The following is a 19,279-nucleotide window of genomic DNA, read 5'->3' on the forward strand; positions in this document are numbered from 1 at the left end:
TGTATCAATACTAATTAATTAATTCCACAGCAACAGAGGACAGTTTCCCAATGCACATCCTAGATTATGTATAGCTTTGTAATTGTCTGACATGCAGTAATTTGATGGCTTTGCTGAACCCCCTTAACATCAATAGATAAACTTTGATCTTGAATCCAGTCCCATTATAATACTGTCTATTTGTAAAAAACGAGCTTCCTCGAGGCAATTAATGATTTAGTTCTGACTGGGAGCATTTTACTATTCCTTCTGTCCTAAATCTGCAATTTGTCTTGGATTCCAGGTTTCTAATGTAGAGGCTACTGAGATCAGCAGCTTTAGCAAAGCTGGAGAAACAATCTGTTAAATTTCACTGCCTAAAAGCCAGGGTTAAGGGACTATTGTTTACACCAAGAGAAAAAGAGAAGAGAACGGGGATCAGGAAGCATTTCCTAGAAGAGTGGATATGACATTCCCATCCCCACTGAAAAACAAAAACTTAGGAAATTGTTTTCCCGACCAGAGGATAAAAGTGCTACCACCAAAACCTCCACACATCTGACTTGTATAAGAGGAGAGCATTTCTGAATTTCAACCCATCTAAGGAAAGTAGCTTCTGCTCTTCGCGTACAGCAATTGCAATGTCTGAGAAGACGGGTACAGCTACGAAGGCAATTTCAGAATAGTTCAGAGAGCAGCAGCACAGTTAGTCACTCTGAGAAGCAGAAGAGAGGGAGAAGCTAATTTACAAAATCAGTCAAAAAAGCAGTTTTTCCAAAAGGAAGGAAGAAGTAGGAAAAGTACCCTGAAGAAAAACAATGTGTCATGGGATTGTAACCTGGAGCCTGCCTCTCTCCTCAAAGTCCTGCATTTTGGGGGCAGGACCTTGAAAGAGCCACCACAAAGCGTTACCGCTAGGAAGCCCAAACCTACAAGCATTTAAATACATTAATAACTTTACTCATGTGCATAGTCCCATGGGCCATTAATCTGTTCCTTGCTGCTTTAACACAGTTATAATTCAATATTTCCTTAAAATCTGTCCTCTTTTCTCACTAAAATCCTTGCCTATGACTTGGTCATTTTTTTTTACCTTGACTACTCCGAACATCTCTTCTCTAGCCTTCTGCTAAGTCATCCTGCCCCCCCTCAGCCTGCCACTGGATATCCCCGCTTTGCATCTCTTCACTTGCTTCTTCTTACCTTCAACCTCAAGTTCAACATCCTCACCTTCAAGATCCTGTACAACTTTGCCCCTTCCTAAGCCTCTGCTCTTACCTTCTCCTGCAGACCAGCAGCAAAGCCTGGGTCTTTTTTCAAGTCCCAGTCCAGTGCTCCATCTATAGCTTTTTATAAAACAGATGTTCTAAGGAATCGTTTTGTTCTATAGCCTGTGTAACACAGGAGGTCAGACTAGATGGACCCAATGGTCCCTTCTGGCCCTAGAATCTATGAATCAGGCCACACTGCCAATACTGAGCATCACATTTCATGATGTAGTCACAAAGAACCCTTTCTGGAGTTCTCTGTCCAAGTTGTATCTGAGGTCCCATATTATTTAGCATGTATATCCCCTCTTCTACTTCTCTACCTGTAGCAACAGCACATTTGCTGCAGTGTCGCTCACTGTCTAAAACTTTATTACTCAGATTAAAACCAAAACACTTGTTTTGCTACCTAAAAAACTCTCTGTATATTTCTGTTCTAATGACCCATCTTCCCCCAGTCTTTCTTACATGGTATCAGCCAGATTCTATCAGGATGAGAGAAACATATATTCAGCTTCCCACAGTACTCAGGTATAGCCAAAGGCAAATGTCTGAGTTCATTGGCAAGGCAAATAAACCATTTTGGCTTGTGACTCAGGATCACAGTCTCCAGAGATGAGTCACACAAAGAAGTGATGCCGCAGCATCCAGAATCATGAAACTAGGGTCTGAAGAAGACAGATGCAGGTGAGATTACATTTGCAAAATGTTAACGTGATTTAAAAATGACATTCAGGACAATGAAATGTAAACTGCCCCTTCCCAGGAAAGCCTCTTTTGGAGGGAGGAAAAATGTGATGTGATTAAAAAGAAAAACAACACCAGCTACACCAAAATTATGGCCTCAATTCAGCGGAGCACTTATGTGCTTAAATCCATTCAGCCAAGTCCTTAAGCATGGGCTTAAAGTCACAATGAAATCAGTTTAATGTTATGCATGTGTTTAAAGACTTTGGTGAACTGGAGCCTCTGTTGTGAGGTACTATACTGGCAAGAGCTCACAAATGCCAAATTACAGTCACTGCCCGCAGGTGTATTAAAGTCTATACTAAAGTGGCCAGTTTCTTTAAGGTGGAGTGTGCCCCCCAACAATACAACTTTAAGCAATACAACCTTAAGTCTTTTTTTTGCAAAGGGGCCACTCAGTTCAACAAAAACAAACTCTGTACTCACAGTATTGCAGGCTGAGAACTTGCTGCTTTAGTCAACTGCATCAGAACGGGGGGTGGGGGTGGGAGGGACTCCAACATACAAAACAGAAGGAGAGAGAAAACATGACTCCACCCCATAATACTCTGAGCAAGTTCAACCCAGTTAACCCTAGCATGATCACTTTATGACACTATGGTGGGTTCACAGGCCTTGAGATGGGCCAGAAATGATGCAGAAGTGAGAGCCTAGCTCAAGCCAAGAGTGGACAATGTGTACTTTGCATGCTGCACTGCTGGCTAAAATGCTTTACTGGACATCCAGCAAAGAACAAGTTGTAGTAATCATTGTAAAACATCATAAACACATCTTTTAGGAAAATGAAAACTAAAATAAATAAATACATACATACTGAAAACTTTTGGTTTCCTCACTAAGGCTTACAAAGTATGATGTGGGAGTTTGGTAAAAGCCTTGTAAAAGCATTTACCAGAATTTCTGGTAAAAGCCTATGGCATGTACTTTAACTCAACACAATATTTTTTTCACTTTAAATCAGGCCAAACTGTAGGGAAGCAACCTCAAGGTGCTCCTACTACTAATCTTGAGCTGTCAACCACAGCAACAAGCCTGTGTTTGTTCTTGTTTGATTGGCTGGTTGATTGGCTGGTTTTTTACAGCCTGGTAAATGATTTATCTGCTGTATTTGTGTGGAGCAACAGTGACATCTAATGGCTTGTGTTGTTAATTATTAGTGTGGAATCTCTATTGGAGCTACATTAGAGATAAAGGCAATATTGTGAGTTGTAACTGAGAAACAGTTCAGCATATCTGTGATAAATCATACTTTTCATTCCTTGCAACCAGGAAGTAACTTATGCACGTTACATACTTAGCCCCGATGTAACAATGACCTCATGTGGGCAAACCTCTGCTCCCACAGGGAACCCTACTGACTTCAATGGGGCTCTGTATAGGCAGCAGGGTCCTCAAGCAAAGATCTGATTTCAGGATTAGAGCCTTTTTAATCCTGCACTGTTTAATTAAGCAAGCCACCCCACTGAAGTCAATGGAGGTTTTAGGTGCGCATGGAAAGGCTTTTAAGCACATATGTGAAGATGTGAAACGGCAGAAACCCCAGCTGTAGAACCAAAAAACAAGATGTGATTAAAAGGCTTGAAACTCCTCTTTGTGAACAATCTCTGCTTTTTACACTGCAGGAATTAATTTGAAGTATGTATTTTGTCAAACCCATCTATGATTCTGCAAGAAATTAATGAAATGACTAGACAGGGCAGATGCCAAGAATGGCCGTTTTAGACCTACAAACCTTGGAAATGACCTCTTAAATAACGAACCTGGAAAAATATGCTACACACCCGTTAAACTCAATGTTATCTACCAATGAAAGCCTACTGATAAGAATAGCAGATAAGAAATTAAAACATTAAATAAATGTACAGTATTATATGCTAGGGCTATTGGTTAGTATTTTATACAGCACCATACACATGCATAGCATCCCTGCCCTGATGAGTTTACAGTCTTTGGCCCCAACCTCATAAAATATGCATTTCCATTCAGTACATACTGATATCTCTCTATATATATAGGTAGGCCTCCATACTCCATACTCACATAGATCCCCATTGAAGCCAATGGGGCTCCACACACATGCAGCATTCTGCAGATGAGGTGCAGATTGTCAGACCAGTCTTATATGGGTAGGTGATTTTCACTGCACTTGGAGATGGATACCCAACCAAAAAGCAGTGCAAGATATTAAGACAGTTCCATTGCATACCTGTTATACATTAGACAGCAAATAATTATTTACTAAATAAAAGGTATTTATATTGGTATATTTATATACACACGTATATTTGCTGAAAATGAGATGAATTTCAAATCCATGTTAAAATGCTCAGGAACCATATGAGCTCAGGAGGCTGCAATGATGCACAGAAATTGTGTTGATTGAAGGGAATTTCAGAAATTGGCTCCAATTTTACTTGTGTAAATCCAGCGTAACTCCACTAAGGGCATGTTATTCCAGTTTAGCCCCAGTGTAAATTTAGCCCTAAGACTCACCATTAGGACTCATCAGTCCATATAGCATAAAAATGGCATATTTTCACTTTATTTTTGAAAAGCTTTTATTTCACTGTTTCAGAGTAACAGCCGTGTTAGTCTGTATTCGCAAAAAGAAAAGGAGTACTTGTGGCACCTTAGAGACTAACCAATTTATTTGAGCATAAGCTTTCGTGAGCTACAGCTCACTTCATCGGATGCATACTGTGGAAAATACAGAAGATGTTTGTTTTTATATACACAAATCATGAAAAAATGGATGTTTATCACTACAAAAGTTTTTCTCTCCCCCCACCCCATTCCCCTGCTGGTAATAGCTTATGTAAAGTGATCACTCTCCTTACAATGTGTATGATAATCAAGGTGGGCCATTTCCAGCACAAATCCTGGTTTTCTCCCCCCCCCCCCCAACACCCCATCCCAAAACAAACCCACTCTCCTGTTGGTAATAGCTTATCTAAAGTGATCACTCCCCTTACAATGTGTATGATAATCAAGGTGGGCCATTTCCAGCACAAATCCAGGTTTAACAAGAACGTCTGGGGGGGGGGGGGGGGGGGGGGGGGGGAGTTGGGTTAGGAAAACAAGGGGAAATAGGTTACCTTGCATAATGACTTAGCCACTCTCAGCCTCTATTCAAGCCTAAGTTAATTGTATCCAATTTGTAAATGAATTCCAATTCAGCAGTCTCTCGCTGGAGTCTGGTTTTGAAGTTTTTCTGTTGTAATATCGCAACTTTCATGTCTGTAATCACGTGACCAGAGAGATTGAAGTGTTCTCTGACTGGTTTGTGAATGTTATAATTCTTGACATCTGATTTGTGTCCATTTATTCTTTTACATAGAGACTGTCCAGTTTGACCAATGTACATGGCAGAGGGGCATTGCTGGCACATGATGGCATATATCACATTGGTGGATGTGCAGGTGAACGAGCCTCTGATAGTGTGGCTGATGTTATTAGGCCCTGTGATGGTGTCCCCTGAATAGATATGTGGGCACAGTTGGCAACGGGCTTTGTTGCAAGGATAGGTTCCTGGGTTAGTGGTTCTGTTGTGTGGTATGTGGTTGCTGGTGAGTATTCGCTTCAGGATGGGGGGCTGTCTGTAGGGAAGGACTGGCCTGTCTCCCAAGATTTGTGAGAGTGTTGGGTCATCCTTCAGGATAGGTTGTAGATCCTTAATAATGTGTTGGAGGGGTTTTAGCTGGGGGCTGAAGGTGATGGCTAGTGGCGTTCTGTTATTTTCTTTGTTAGGCCTCTCCTGTAGTAGGTGACTTCTGGGAACTCTTCTGGCTCTATCAATCTGTTTCTTCACTTCTGCAGGTGGGTATTGTAGTTGTAAGAATGAATGATAGAGATCTTGTAGTTGTTTGTCTCTGTCTGAGGGGTTGGAGCAAATGCGGTTGTATCGCAGAGCTTGGCTGTAGACAATGGATCGTGTGGTGTGTTCAGGGTGAAAGCTGGAGGCATGGAGGTAGGAATAGCGGTCAGTAGGTTTCCGGTATAGGGTGGTGTTTATGTGACCATCGTTTACTAGCACTGTAGTGTCCAGGAAGTGGATCTCTTGTGTGGACTGGACCAGGCTGAGGTTGATGGTGGGATGGAAATTGTTGAAATCATGGTGGAATTCCTTAAGAGCTTCTTTTCCATGGGTCCAGATGATGAAGATGTCATCAGTATAGTGCAAGTAGAGTAGGGGTGTTAGGGGACGAGAGCTGAGGAAGCGTTGTTCTAAGTCAGCCATAAAAATGTTGGCATACTGTGGGGCCATGCGGGTACCCATAGTAGTGCCGCTGATTTGAAGGTATACATTGTCCCCAAATGTGAAATAGTTATGGGTAAGGTGCCACAAGTACTCCTTTTCTTTTATTTCACTGCATACGACTTCTTTTTTCAAAACTCTGCTTGAAGCCCACTATTTTTATAAATGCTTCCTGTATTGATACGCTCAGCCCTTTATGCTTTAGTAAACTTATTCTGCACACTACCTCAGTCCCTATCTATACAATACTTACAATGTTTCATAAAACGTTACAAGCTCACGCTTGCATACCATGGACAGGCGAAACCATTCTGGTGATTTTCTGCATTGCATCCAAGGTCCAGGACATTCGACAAATGGACATGTTAGACGGTAAGGGTACACATAGTGAGATGCCCTGAATATGAAGCTTGTGGAAAAGTTCAGTTAAAGCTATTTAAACAAATAAAAACTTCAGGCCAATAAAACAAAGGATGGGGGAAAATAAGAGGTCCAAACAAAATCCAGAAAAGTTTGCTGCCCCTTCTTCAATTAAAAAAAAAAAAAAGCCCGAAGACACAATATTCAAAGTAATACAATTCCAAGGACATAAAGTATCTATCCTAAAAACAATGGGACAAAGCACACACATAAAATTACTCTCATTTGTGCATGTTTGTAGAATTGAGCCCTCAATCAAGGCAGCCCATTGTATTTACTGTTACTTAATATATTATAATGATATAATAAAATAAGAGAAATGTTTGGTCATCTTTGATTTTGCTCTCAATGACCAGTTTCAAACACAAAGATATCAAGCTGCAACACTACCAAGAAATGTAGATAGATCCGTATGTTTCCCTTAGATCCTGGAGGCTAGTAAACTATAGGTGAACTAATGACTGGTAAACTTCGTGCACTAATGACATCAATAGGTTGTTTTGCCATTGATATCAATAGGATCAGGACTCCCGATCACATGCAAGTTCAGTATCAGACCTCCTTGGAACATGCAGTTTACTAAAATATTCACATTGATTGGCTCATCAAACAGACTAAATGAGTGCATACTATCCAGTTCTCTACTAATGTATTTGCATATAGTTCTAAGCTGTTTTACAAGAGAATCAGTACTTACAATAAAGATTATAACCACAAATGATCAAAACTAAGAAAACCAGCAGTATACCATTTATACTTGATTAACCATTTTAGTGGTAGATTTTATCACATATTTGACAATTTAGAGAGAGAGAGAAGCCTCAGCTGCTGGCCCTTAATCCACATTTTAATTTCCTTTCATTTTAACAATAGAATGCAGCCATCATTCAACGACCCAAGCCACTTTTCCGCTGAAGCAGAATAGTCCTGGATCCTCTTATGATCATATACCACAAGGCATACACGTTTCCTGCTGCCAGTGACATTTCCTGTTTCAGTTCCTCCACCCACATCTGACCCACACTGGCTTGGCTTCTAATCCACTATGGCTAAAAAAAAAATAAAAATTAAAACAAGAGAGAAGATACTGCACTGGAAATGGCCCGTTGATATCCTGCAGGGCTCACACTTTCAGCAAGTACACAGAGCACAGGTGGGGTGGCTTACCCAACATTAGAACTAAACAGAAAAAACAATCTATATTCATCCTCATTGAGCATTGAAACTGGGATGGGTAATTCGTTCCGAGTGGGAAAGGAGCACGGCAGATTTTAGTGCTGCAGGCTGTTTTGGGTCCTTATCATTTAACTCAATGGGGGGGGGGGGGGTTCTTCACATAACCGGACCTCCAATTGTTTGTGAACAAGAAGATAAATACTTGCTGCAAATGTGTGCTGAAGAACAGTTTTATTTCACCAAGCATGGCATTAGCATTTAAAATTCACCCAGGTGATGCGAACGGAAGCAAAGCTTTGCTTTAATTTAAAACTGTGCAGGCTTTCGTTGTTATTTGGGGCTTGTTTTTTATTTTTTAATAGTGGAAATATTTTATTTAAAAGCAGATCTGGCAAAAATAAGGGAGAGCCTAGAAAGTCCCAATGACTTCAGGCTCCCTTTGGTGTGTTAAAAGACAAGGACCCACAGAGCCTATAAGGTGTCATTTACTTCAGAGGAGAGTAGCTTACAGTCTATGATTTTAATGATTGTCCTACAACCAATCATTTTGTCAAGTACCAAATAATGTGTGGTTAAACTAAATCTTACTCTCTTATTCTTCAGTAGGATGACATTTTATGTAATCAGTTCAGATAAGAGAGTTTTCATGTTTCGGGGGTTGGTGATGGGAGTGGTGATGTTTTTCAGGAGATATTTTAACTCAAAGGTTTCAGTCTTAAAGACTTGGATGTATTTTTGGAATCGTTTGATGCTTTCTTTTATAAATAAATAAATGAATGAATAAATAAATAAAAACCTTCTTTACAAATTGGTGATAACAAATCTGTTATGGGGCCGGATTCAGATCTCACATATACCAGTGCAGATCAGGAGTAACTCCACTGAAGACAGTGGAATAACTCTGACATAAATCAGGAATAACTCCATCGTTATGCAGGCATAAAGAGATCAGAATCAGATCCCTGTATCTTTTATTCTCTCTTGATTCTCTTATGGCCTGATCCTCCGCCATTAAAAATAATGGGGCTTTTACAATTGACTTCAATAGGATTAGGATCAGGAGCTTATTAGGGTTAAAAATGTGTTAAATATTTTTGTTGCAGGAATCTCCCATCTAGAACTCATTGCAAGATTGAGGTCTAAAAGAGATGTCTGTAGTCCAAAAGATTTATTTCCCTCTCTCCTACTCATACCAAAAGGAAGAATGGAAATATTTACAGAACAACTTCCCCTCAATAACCAGAAAAAAATCACTGCCAAGAAACGTGCTGTTCCACAGTCCTGCTGTTACAGTACATTCGGTGTCACTGATACAATCTTCCACAGAATGCCTCTGAATGTAAAAGACCTACTATACGAGCAAAGGAAGCATGGAACAGCGCATCAAGAGATGTGATTATGGAGGAAGGATGTTTGGTATGATCATCAATCAAAAGTATTTATATGGCTTTTGTTACCATAGTGAGTTCGAAAGCTTGTCTCTTTGACAAACAGAAGTTGATCCAAGAGAAGATATTGCCTCACCCACTTTGTCTTTCTAATGAGTGCTTGACAGTCTTTAATGTATTTGGGCATTTGAAATCAATGGGAGTTAGGCATCTAAATATCTTTACAGACATGTCCCTTTTTTACAACATCCATTTGAAATAGATCTACAATACCGTGAACTAGAGCCCATCAGCTGGGTCGACATGGGGCAGTTAGAGAGAAACACGTTGGTGCACATTACACATCACACCTCTCTAGTGTGCTTTGCCATGATGTGTTGACAACCCCTTAATAAATCTTGTTTTTAGGAAGACCAGTTGAGTCTAAAATTGTTTGTGAGTAAAGTCACAGTAAAGTCTTTTCAAAATCATATTTTAAAAAACAAACAGACGAATCACTATCCTAATGAGTCAAAACTTTTCCTTCAGATTCATCCTGCAGAGTCACTGGAGTCAGTGCCCACCATGGTGTCTCCTCATGGAGATATCTAATTAAATGAACCACAGGAATTAAATGACCACATGGAAAGTCAGTAGTGGAAAAATGCCATAACTTGGATGCAAAAACATCATGAGACAGATTTCTGAAGTAAGGAAGGCAAATGAAAGTTACAGCAACAGGAGACATATTTGCTAAACTTTCTGCAAATTACAGTATGAACCACACACAGGAGGAAAGAGAATTACAGAATATGCAGGGAAGCAATTTTTTTCTGCAACAAACCTTTGAAATCTTGAGATGTGGACTGTCTAAACAAAATCTCAGTAATTAAAGTATTTTATCCTTTTCATCTCATCCCAGCTGTAATGACTGTATAGACTTCTGTGTTTGTCTTGTGCTGTGTATTTCTGTTTGTCCCATTAAAATGTAAGCTCTTTTGGGCAGGGCCTGCTTATTTGTTTGGCACAAACTTCCCTATTGAACAATACCAAGTACACACAAACAGGGTTATACTCCTAATGTTAATCCTTTCCCTGAAGCAAGCTAATTAAATCTAAAAACTGATAAAATGGTGTTACAGTTCTCACATAAATCAACAGAATCAAGGGCATTTAAATTTAACTCACTGCAGAGTCTTGTGTATATAATGTGGAACAGCACTTGCAACGCATCATTAGAAATGTAATCGGAACATTTTATTCTGTTATAATTGTTGTAGGACCAGACTGGGAACTCGCTACTGGGCAGCAGTGAGTGAATACATGATAAGTCTCATCAATGTCAGTGGAACCACTACTATTGTAGTGAGTTGGGGTGTGAGAATGTGGTTTGTATTACAAGTTTGATATGTTCTTGGTACCACTTTTATCGCTGCATCATTTATTCGCTAGAGCACCAAATGTGCATAACAATAGCACTGTGCACTCCCATAGTACTTTCCATCCAAGGTCCTAAAAGTGCTTTGCAAACAATAACGAGTTAAGTAGATCTGCATCTGCAAGGTGTTCAGAACCTTCACCACGAGCCAGGTTTACCATGACTTTGTATCTGGGGTAGTTTGCCTCTCCCCCGGCTAAAGGCTGCCAGGAACGATGAGGCTGCCCCAAGTTGCGCCCCTGATTCCAAGACTCTTAAAGGGCTTTGCAAGGGTACAGATTTGCTGGAGTGCACGGCTGCCCCCACCACAACCCCTCCAACTGCAGATCTGTCACATTTGCATACCCTGTTTCTCCTCTGCCCCCACCATGCTTACTGTACCCAGGGCTCTTGCAGAGATGGCACTGAGCTGCACACAGGTAGTTCTGCACCATTTCTAGGAGTCCCCTGCACTAGGTGTATTCCCCAAGGCCCCTCCAGTGCAGGGGTTCTCAATCTTTTTTGAATCACTCCCCACCGTAGGTTATTTTTTTTTAACTTGGAAGCCCCCCTCTCAAAAAAATAAAAATTGAGCGAGTGGCATTGTGACCTGGTGTGCAATGCCGCTCAAATTTAGCCTGGCTGCCCTATCATATGTCATAATGGAGGGGCAGCTGGACCAAATTTGAGTGAATGGCATTGCAACCTGGTGCTTGCCCCCACCGTACACTGAATTATGAGAAGGCTTGCCGTGACACCCCCCCCCAAGAATGTTTGACATGCCCCCCCCCGCCAGTTGAGAACCTCTGGCCTAGTGCAATGGGCCTCTTGTGTCGTCATTTACAATACTTCAAAGGGGTGTAAAATGCTGCCACATCAAAGTAGCATGTTTCATTTCCTCTGCACTGTTGTAAATAGTATCGCAGTGTGCAGAACCATAGCAAATTGGGCTCATAGATTTCAGAGGTAGTTAAGGGGAGTCAGCCTGAACCAGGCTTAGGGTTGCTAATTCTGGCTGAAGCTATTCCAGGAGATTTTTTCCCCAACAGGAAGTAATGTCATTTTAAAAAAAATATCCTGTTAAAAGCTCTTGGATTGCTTTCAATCGTCACTGGGAGATGGATAGATGCCAATTCCGGGAGACTCCCAGCCAATCCTGGAGGCTTGGCAATCCTAACCAGGCTTTGTGCCTCACCTCATCCCTGTGTAATAAGCATTTACATTAAACAAACTTTGACACAAATAGTTATAAAATTTTTGGGGTGAAGTTTGACCTTTGACTGGTGGATGTGTCTCCCATTAACTCCAGGATGAGCCATGCACATGCATCAAAAAAAGCAGACTCTGGGATTTACATTGTAAATACAATATGCATAATCACTTAATATATAATCTAGGGGCCAATCACAAATGTAGTGAAAGTGGGTGCAACATTATTAATTTCATTAGAATTGCATCTGTTCCAATCAGATCTCAATTTGGCCCTTCACTGATTTTTTATTTTATTTTTGCTCTCAATTAAATGACAATTTAGCTGATTTAATCTGTTTTTTTTTTTAAAACAAACAGTTGACAGCCTGAATCACTCATCCTATTGCAGTGCAGTGCATTCAAGATATTATTAAACCTTATAATTTCAAACACACTTGTGTGATTACAATTTAGATGAGAATTCATGAGTTTGAGTCCCACTTTATCTCCTTCTAGTGCTTGCTTGGGAAGCACAAGCCTTTAATACCAAACAGAATAAATAAATTGCTTCCATTGCTGAGATTGCCAGGGGGAAGGCCTGGCTGTTTTAAAGAGAATCTTCGGTTTTTGTTAAATGGTGGGCTAAAGGGGAAGTACATGGCTGGTAACTGGAGACATACTGTGTTTCCAGATGGCTAGAATGAAATTAGAAAAAGCGCTGGGATATGGAGAAGCAGAAGGGGACCAAAAAAGACCATGGGGGAGTTTATATCATCTCAGTGCTTCTGTTATCAGATGTCGATGAGGGTCATTTAGCAGTTTCATTGAGTCTCATTTCATTTTGGTGTTATCTCGGGATATTAACATTTTTATTTCATGTGGCCAACAGAGCTTTGAAGGCTAACGGTGATTGAACTGGCTTTTAAACTGGTTGCTACTTTAGCAGCTAGGCTTTAAGTAGAATGAAAGAGCGTTGTGGACTAATACATGCCTACAGATGCCAGCGTGTAAGGGATGTTTTTTTAACGGTCTAGTTCATTTTTATATTGAGTGACGGTGCACAGAGCAAGACAACAAGTCAGCCCAGAGTGGATGGTTTTTTGAAGTGTGATGTCTCGTTGGTACAGACGTTTCCAAGGATATGAAGAGTTGTCAGAAAGCAGTGAAGAAATTTAGGGATTATTAGCTGAAGAGAAAGCAGAGGACTTATCAACAAGGATGTCATTTCTAGGAAACAAGATATATTCTTTAAAAAAATAGTATTCACAGCCTCAAGGGGAAAATTACAGCTTTTTAAAGAACTGGCAGAAAAAGTAGCAAGGGCAAAAAAAGTCAAATGACAACAGATGCACTCCTTGGTGGGTCATTTGAATTTTGCCTGAAGGGTAATCCCAGTGGGGATGGGTATTTGCACTTCGTTTAGCAGCATCCACAGCAGGGATAAGGAGATTTAATCACTTTAATAGAATAACACTGTCATTAAAGGAGGATTTGGGAATGGGGGGGCAAGTAATTTTAGAAAGATTCAGTTGGATACCAAGTCTCAGTGACTAGCTTGCAGTTGCAGCTGTTTATGGCTGCATCAAGAACATTTCTGGCTAGGTTCTTGGTGTGCAGAAAGGTTGGCCTGCTGAGAATAAAAGTATTTAAACATTAGTAGGTGTCCTAGTTAAGGATAACTCCTTGTTGCACCTAAAAAATAGAAAATCTGGAAAACTTTATAAACACATGCAATGTCTGCACAATAGGTCTTTAGTGTCTAGAGTAGTGCGGGGGCGGGGGGGTGTCCAACTAATTATCTTCTGTTGTTTTTAAATGCCTTGCAAGAGTCTGATCCTTGCCTCCATACATCAACATTTTTTAGGATACCTAGTGACCCGACCATGCAATGAGTACCACCGAGGCAGACCTCTCCATCCAGGTAGAACCCCATTGACTTCATAACCTGTGGGTTAAGGACCGAGGTTCCCAAGGTACAGAACAGAGTTCTTTATCATGTATGGGAACGTTACAATGAAGTGTTCCAAACAAGCAGTAGAATTTTATCAACTAAGTCAAAGACAGCTGTTGTATTTTCCTTCACCCTCCCCTCCCACATAACCATCTACAGCTGTTACTGAACAAGTACAGAATCACTTGTTTCATTTACAGTATGTTGCATCAAATGTTACATACACAATTTTCTGTGTTGAGTAAGAAAAGGGAGTGCCATTTCCAAGCATTACCCTGCTAGCCAGAAGAATTTTCCTCTAATTACTTCTACAGAGTGATCATAACATCTTGGGATCAAGAGCCCAAATGTCCTCAAATCTGTCCTAGTTTTTACTCTGGGCTGAATGCCATTTTCCAAATTGAAGAGCTCATAGCATTGGTTTGGAGCACATGAGCTGTGTAGGAGCTTGGACTCCCACTCACGTGAACAGCATTGTTCCTAAAGTGAAAAGAGAGAGAATGTTAAGAACTCTTTGTTCCAGGTTTGTCAATTTGTCAAAATGCGAACAAGTACCCCACACAAACAGTTGTCTAGAAAGCTGTCCTTTCGCCTCAAAATTTTTTTAACGTGTCTCAATCCACCACCCTCCAAAATCAATCACAGGCAGTCTCCTGCCATGCATAAATAATCCGGTTCATTGTTGCCATATATTTTACGGGATCTGTATATATCAGAATTGCATTATAAGAGCAGAAGTAGGTCTTCTCTATAGCTTATGAAGAAGGGTTAGTGCTAGAAATCATGAAGAAGTGAGAGGGAAATTTGTGATATATGCAGTGAAATGTTATCTAAAATATGTAACATGGATATGGAAGGAAGAATAGGGAATGAGCTAAACACTTCTTGCGAAATACAAGGAAGGATTGTCTAGTGGTTATGGTAGCCTGGGAGCTGAGAAACCTGAGTTCTGTTCCCTGCTTGACACAGACTTCCTGTGTTAATCTCTCTGTGCCTCAGTTTCCGATCTCACATGGGGTCATGTTGGGGATAAATACATGACAAAGATTTATGTGATCAATATTATAACATTGGGGACCTAAGATAGATAGACCTCTGAGGTGAGTGGTGCTCATTTTGCCTATGCATCTTCATGAGTCATGCCTTGGTAGTCTGCATTGAAGCTCCCATGATCTGCCAGGCAGCCATGTATAAGTAGCTCTTGAAGGCGGAGCAGAGGTAATTTGCCCCCTTCCTGTGGTGGTGGGGATGCACTTTCTGGGGGTGTTGGAGTAACAGTGGGCTGTGGAGATAGTCAACTGCAAGGTTGTGGAACAATGACTACCCCTGGGGTGTCCCTGCACCCCTTTCCCCATCCTCCTGTCTCTGCACCCCCACTCAGCCACCTCACTTTCCCCCATTCCCAAGTGGCCCTGCACCTCCACTCCCATTCAGCCCCTGGCTCAATATTGTCACCCGACTAGCTCCTGCCTGTCTGTTCCCCCACTAGCCCTTCTAAATCACAGGCTGTGTGACCCCCACCCCCAGCAGCCCCATGTGCCCCACTCTGTCCATCCCCGCCCATATCCCATGTCTCCTCACTTGGCCCCGCAGGCAGGATGCTGTGACGAAGCCACTTCTGACTCTCCCTCTCTGTGGCGGGCTGCTCTGGCCCATGAGCCCACTGTGTTCTCTTCTGGCACCACCTGGTGGGGGCAAAAGGCATAATTACAACTTCCCTTCACCTCCCCATCATAATCTGAATGTGGGGGGGGGGCAAACCTTGGGGGACATTAATTCTGTGCTTGCACAATAGTGCAGAATTCCCCCAGGAGTAAAAGACCAGTGCATGAAGAGGATTTGCATTGTACATGGAGGCTGTTCCAGTTGGAATGGGTTTTCTAGGTACTGACTGAGTGAGAAGCCGACCAACTGCTGTGGAATTAGCCAGACTAGTCCAGGCCTTGGCTGTTCTTCATTCTTTGGAGCTAGCCACCCCAACCCTGGTGCTCTACACTCATGCAGGCCCATTTTGATGGTGAGTGTCAGTTTAATTTAAAGAATGTGCTTAAATCAATCCCTTTTCACTAAAGCACTCAGGGACTCACTTAACTTTAATGTGCTTATCTTGCAGTCAATTGATTTTAAGCATTTGCTTAAAGTTAAGCCTGGGCCTCAAGGCTTTGCTGAATCAGGACCTAACTGTATGGTAAAGCAGACGTTGAATGGAATTATAGCAGAACAAAACAATACATTCAGTTGCTGCCATTAAATTAGATTAGTCTGAACTCTTATGGGACTGAAGTGCTTTTATACAGGGAGCATACAAATCTCTTAAAAGTCCACATATTTTGTGGGATTATATCAGATGATCTCCCCATTTAGTAATCTTATTACCAACTGTGTAAACGTATAAGTTTGGCCATTAGTAAATATTATTATGATAATTTAATGTTATAATTAAAGATGGCATATGTAATAAAATAATAATACAATTATGTGTATTAAATGATAATATATATATAAATTATATATATAATCTGAGTGAGCACATGCCTGTTTTAACAAATAACAAGTATGATTTACTTTGTGATTATATAATGTGCATAAAACAACAATCTTGTTTATAAAACCAGATATTTGGTTGCATGATACATGATCAACTTCAAAGCTGTCAGGGTGAGTTTCTTCAGAAAGACTTAGCTATTGCTTCTCTTTAATCAAGTTAATATTAGCAATAGCAGCTTCAACTGGGACAAATAATAAACAACTTATTCAAATCCAGTCTTATTCTAAACTCTACAGTACTTCCAAGACAATAATTCAGGGCCCTTTTACTTCCCATCAAAAGGTTTGCTCTTTATTACTCACATAACAATCGTGGACTTCACTTGTATCCATACCCTTGACATGTCCAACCTTATCATGTCTAAATGTCTGACAGAACCTTTACATCATGATATCTTAGAGAAAACTGGCTTTGGGCCAGTGCTACTCCACAGACTCTCTAAATGTGCTGGAAAGGGCCTGCTCCATGTAGGCTGAAGCTAACATTATAACCCTCATAATCCAACACTGCAAAGTGGCTAGTATTGTTAGATCAGGAGCAGCACATTGGCTGTTTGTTTACTCACTTCCATTGTCATAGATCTGTTCAAGGACATTGCTCTCTCCGGGCTCCTACACTTAGAAAAACTTTTTAAAGCCAAATTCATACAGGCATTAAAATTAAAAATTGCAGCCTGAAGAAATCCCTTTAAGAGATCCCTCTCAGCAACATCCATCTCTCTCTCTATAAATCCACTGACATCTCCTGAGTAGTCTTTACCAGAGAGGCTCCTACAACATTTGCAGTTCTTTACATTTGCACTCCCTTGAAGGGCTTTAATTCCCTTTGGACGTAACTGCCCCTGCTAATACAGGCAAGGTGTAAATTGCACCCAATGCACCAGCAGAGGTAAATCAATCCCTAAGTCTGATGTCAGCCTCCTTATCTGTTCTTGCAACAACTCCCAACGCTAATAATGAGATCTACTGCTGTTATTTTACAGTCTCTTAAACACTCCATTGTTGGAGAGGATACGTGCATGCATTGGAAAAGAAAAGAAAGAGAAAGCATTACACTGTCAAATTCATTTTGCACCCCCAGACACATGTTCCTGTAATTAGACAACGACAGTTCAGAAGCAAGGCAGGTCAGTTAATCACAGCTCAGCTCATTGTTTCCTAACTCCACCGACTTCTTACATCTTGAGTCTTACATTTTCCCCCTCTAATTCATAGCCCCATAACATAGTAATCTACTGCCTCCACTTTATATTTCCAGTTTAACTTGTGCGCAATGCACTCAACATATAACTGATATCATTCACTGCTGATATTGCACGTATTACTGCAGCAATAAATAATAATATATACAGTAATATACCACAAATGGAAGTAGAAAGGGGTTCTGTTTTTTGTCTTAGTTTTCAGCCTTGATAATATATTATCCTTGTTACATTGCACTAGCCAAATGACTGCACTGTTTTTGAAATGACCCAGTATGTAAATTGATATGAACTGGGGCATTGCTTGTAAAATTTTGAGGGAGCAGGAAAAGAAATTGTTTGGGTTTTAGCTACAAAGTTGCAAGTGTCAAAGTAGTGCTTTATTATCATAATACTTTGCATTTATACAGCACCTCTCAGGAAAGTCAATGGAAAATGCAGGTGCTCAAAATAAGGTCGATCCTGCAACTTGCTGTGCATGTGCAGAGTACTGCACCCAATGAAGTCCTATACAAAAGCGGCAAGATCAGGGCCTTATTTAAGTGCTTGACTAGGGATCTAGGTGCTGATCTTTACTATCTCTTTTTGACTTAAATGACGTGCCCATAAAGTTCATTTGAAAATGTTTCTTTGTCCATGGAAAATTTCAGCACAAAGGAAATGAATCAAAAACTTGAAAAATTTCAGTTGAAACACCAAAATTTTGAGGCCAAACTTTTTCAGCTGAAAACTAAAACTTCAATTTGGAAATATGGCCTCTAGGTTTTATGGGAGATGTAGTTTGGAAGCTCATGCCCCCATTCTCCTCTACAGGCTGGACTACATCTTCCATAATTCACCATGATTTCTCTTCTTACTGAGTCACCACACTGTATCCCGGGAGAGGTAATCCAGCTCAGGAATCCAGAGGAGAATGGGGGCACGAAGCACCCCAACTATTCCTCCTATGAGGCTCTGTGGGCATATTTACAAATCAAAATGTTTCCGCTTTTGTCTGGAAAGTCAAAATTTTCTGCAGACAGCAAGTCTAAATCCAATTTTCCATTGAAAAACAGTTTCGATGAAATTTTTTTTGACCAACTCAACTTGCCCAAGATCATATGCGAAGCTTGTGGCAATTCTGGGATAAGCACTCAAGTCTACTGACATCTATTTCTATATCTTAGCCAAAAGGCTATTGTAGCAGAAGAGCCAGAAGTTATAAAGTGGATAATGCTGACTCTCACAAGCCATTTATTCAAATCTGGAAAATAATACATTTTCCATACTAAGGAACAACAACAGAGAAACAGAAAGATCTGATTTAGTAAATCCAATCTGGCTTGCTTATTTTATAGTAGATACCGCTCACTAACATCTTGCAATTTCCTGATAGCAAACCGAAATGTGTTAAAGAAGGGCACATGAATGGAACATCTTATTTACTAAATCAGAATTATTCCCAGAAAAGCTGAATACCGAACAAGCAGTGTCTTGTTGTAATTTACAGCTGGCCTCCTGTTTACACATTGATGTCTGTTTTTGCGAAATATACAGAAAATCTCTCATTTCATGCAACCCAAAAGGAACTCTACAAGAGCTCATCAAGCAATTTCTCAACATGCTGCTTAATGTATTATTCCACATCCATAAGAAACAAAGGCTTGGAGGTCAAGTTAACTCATGCAGAGATGTGTCATGTTAGTGGGTAGGAATGACGCCATTATTTTATGTTACCGCTATGTATGACAATTTTATTTTGACCATTTTCCTATCGTAG

Source organism: Caretta caretta, chromosome 9 (genome assembly GCF_965140235.1).
Source record: "Caretta caretta isolate rCarCar2 chromosome 9, rCarCar1.hap1, whole genome shotgun sequence".
NCBI lineage: Eukaryota > Metazoa > Chordata > Testudines > Cheloniidae > Caretta > Caretta caretta.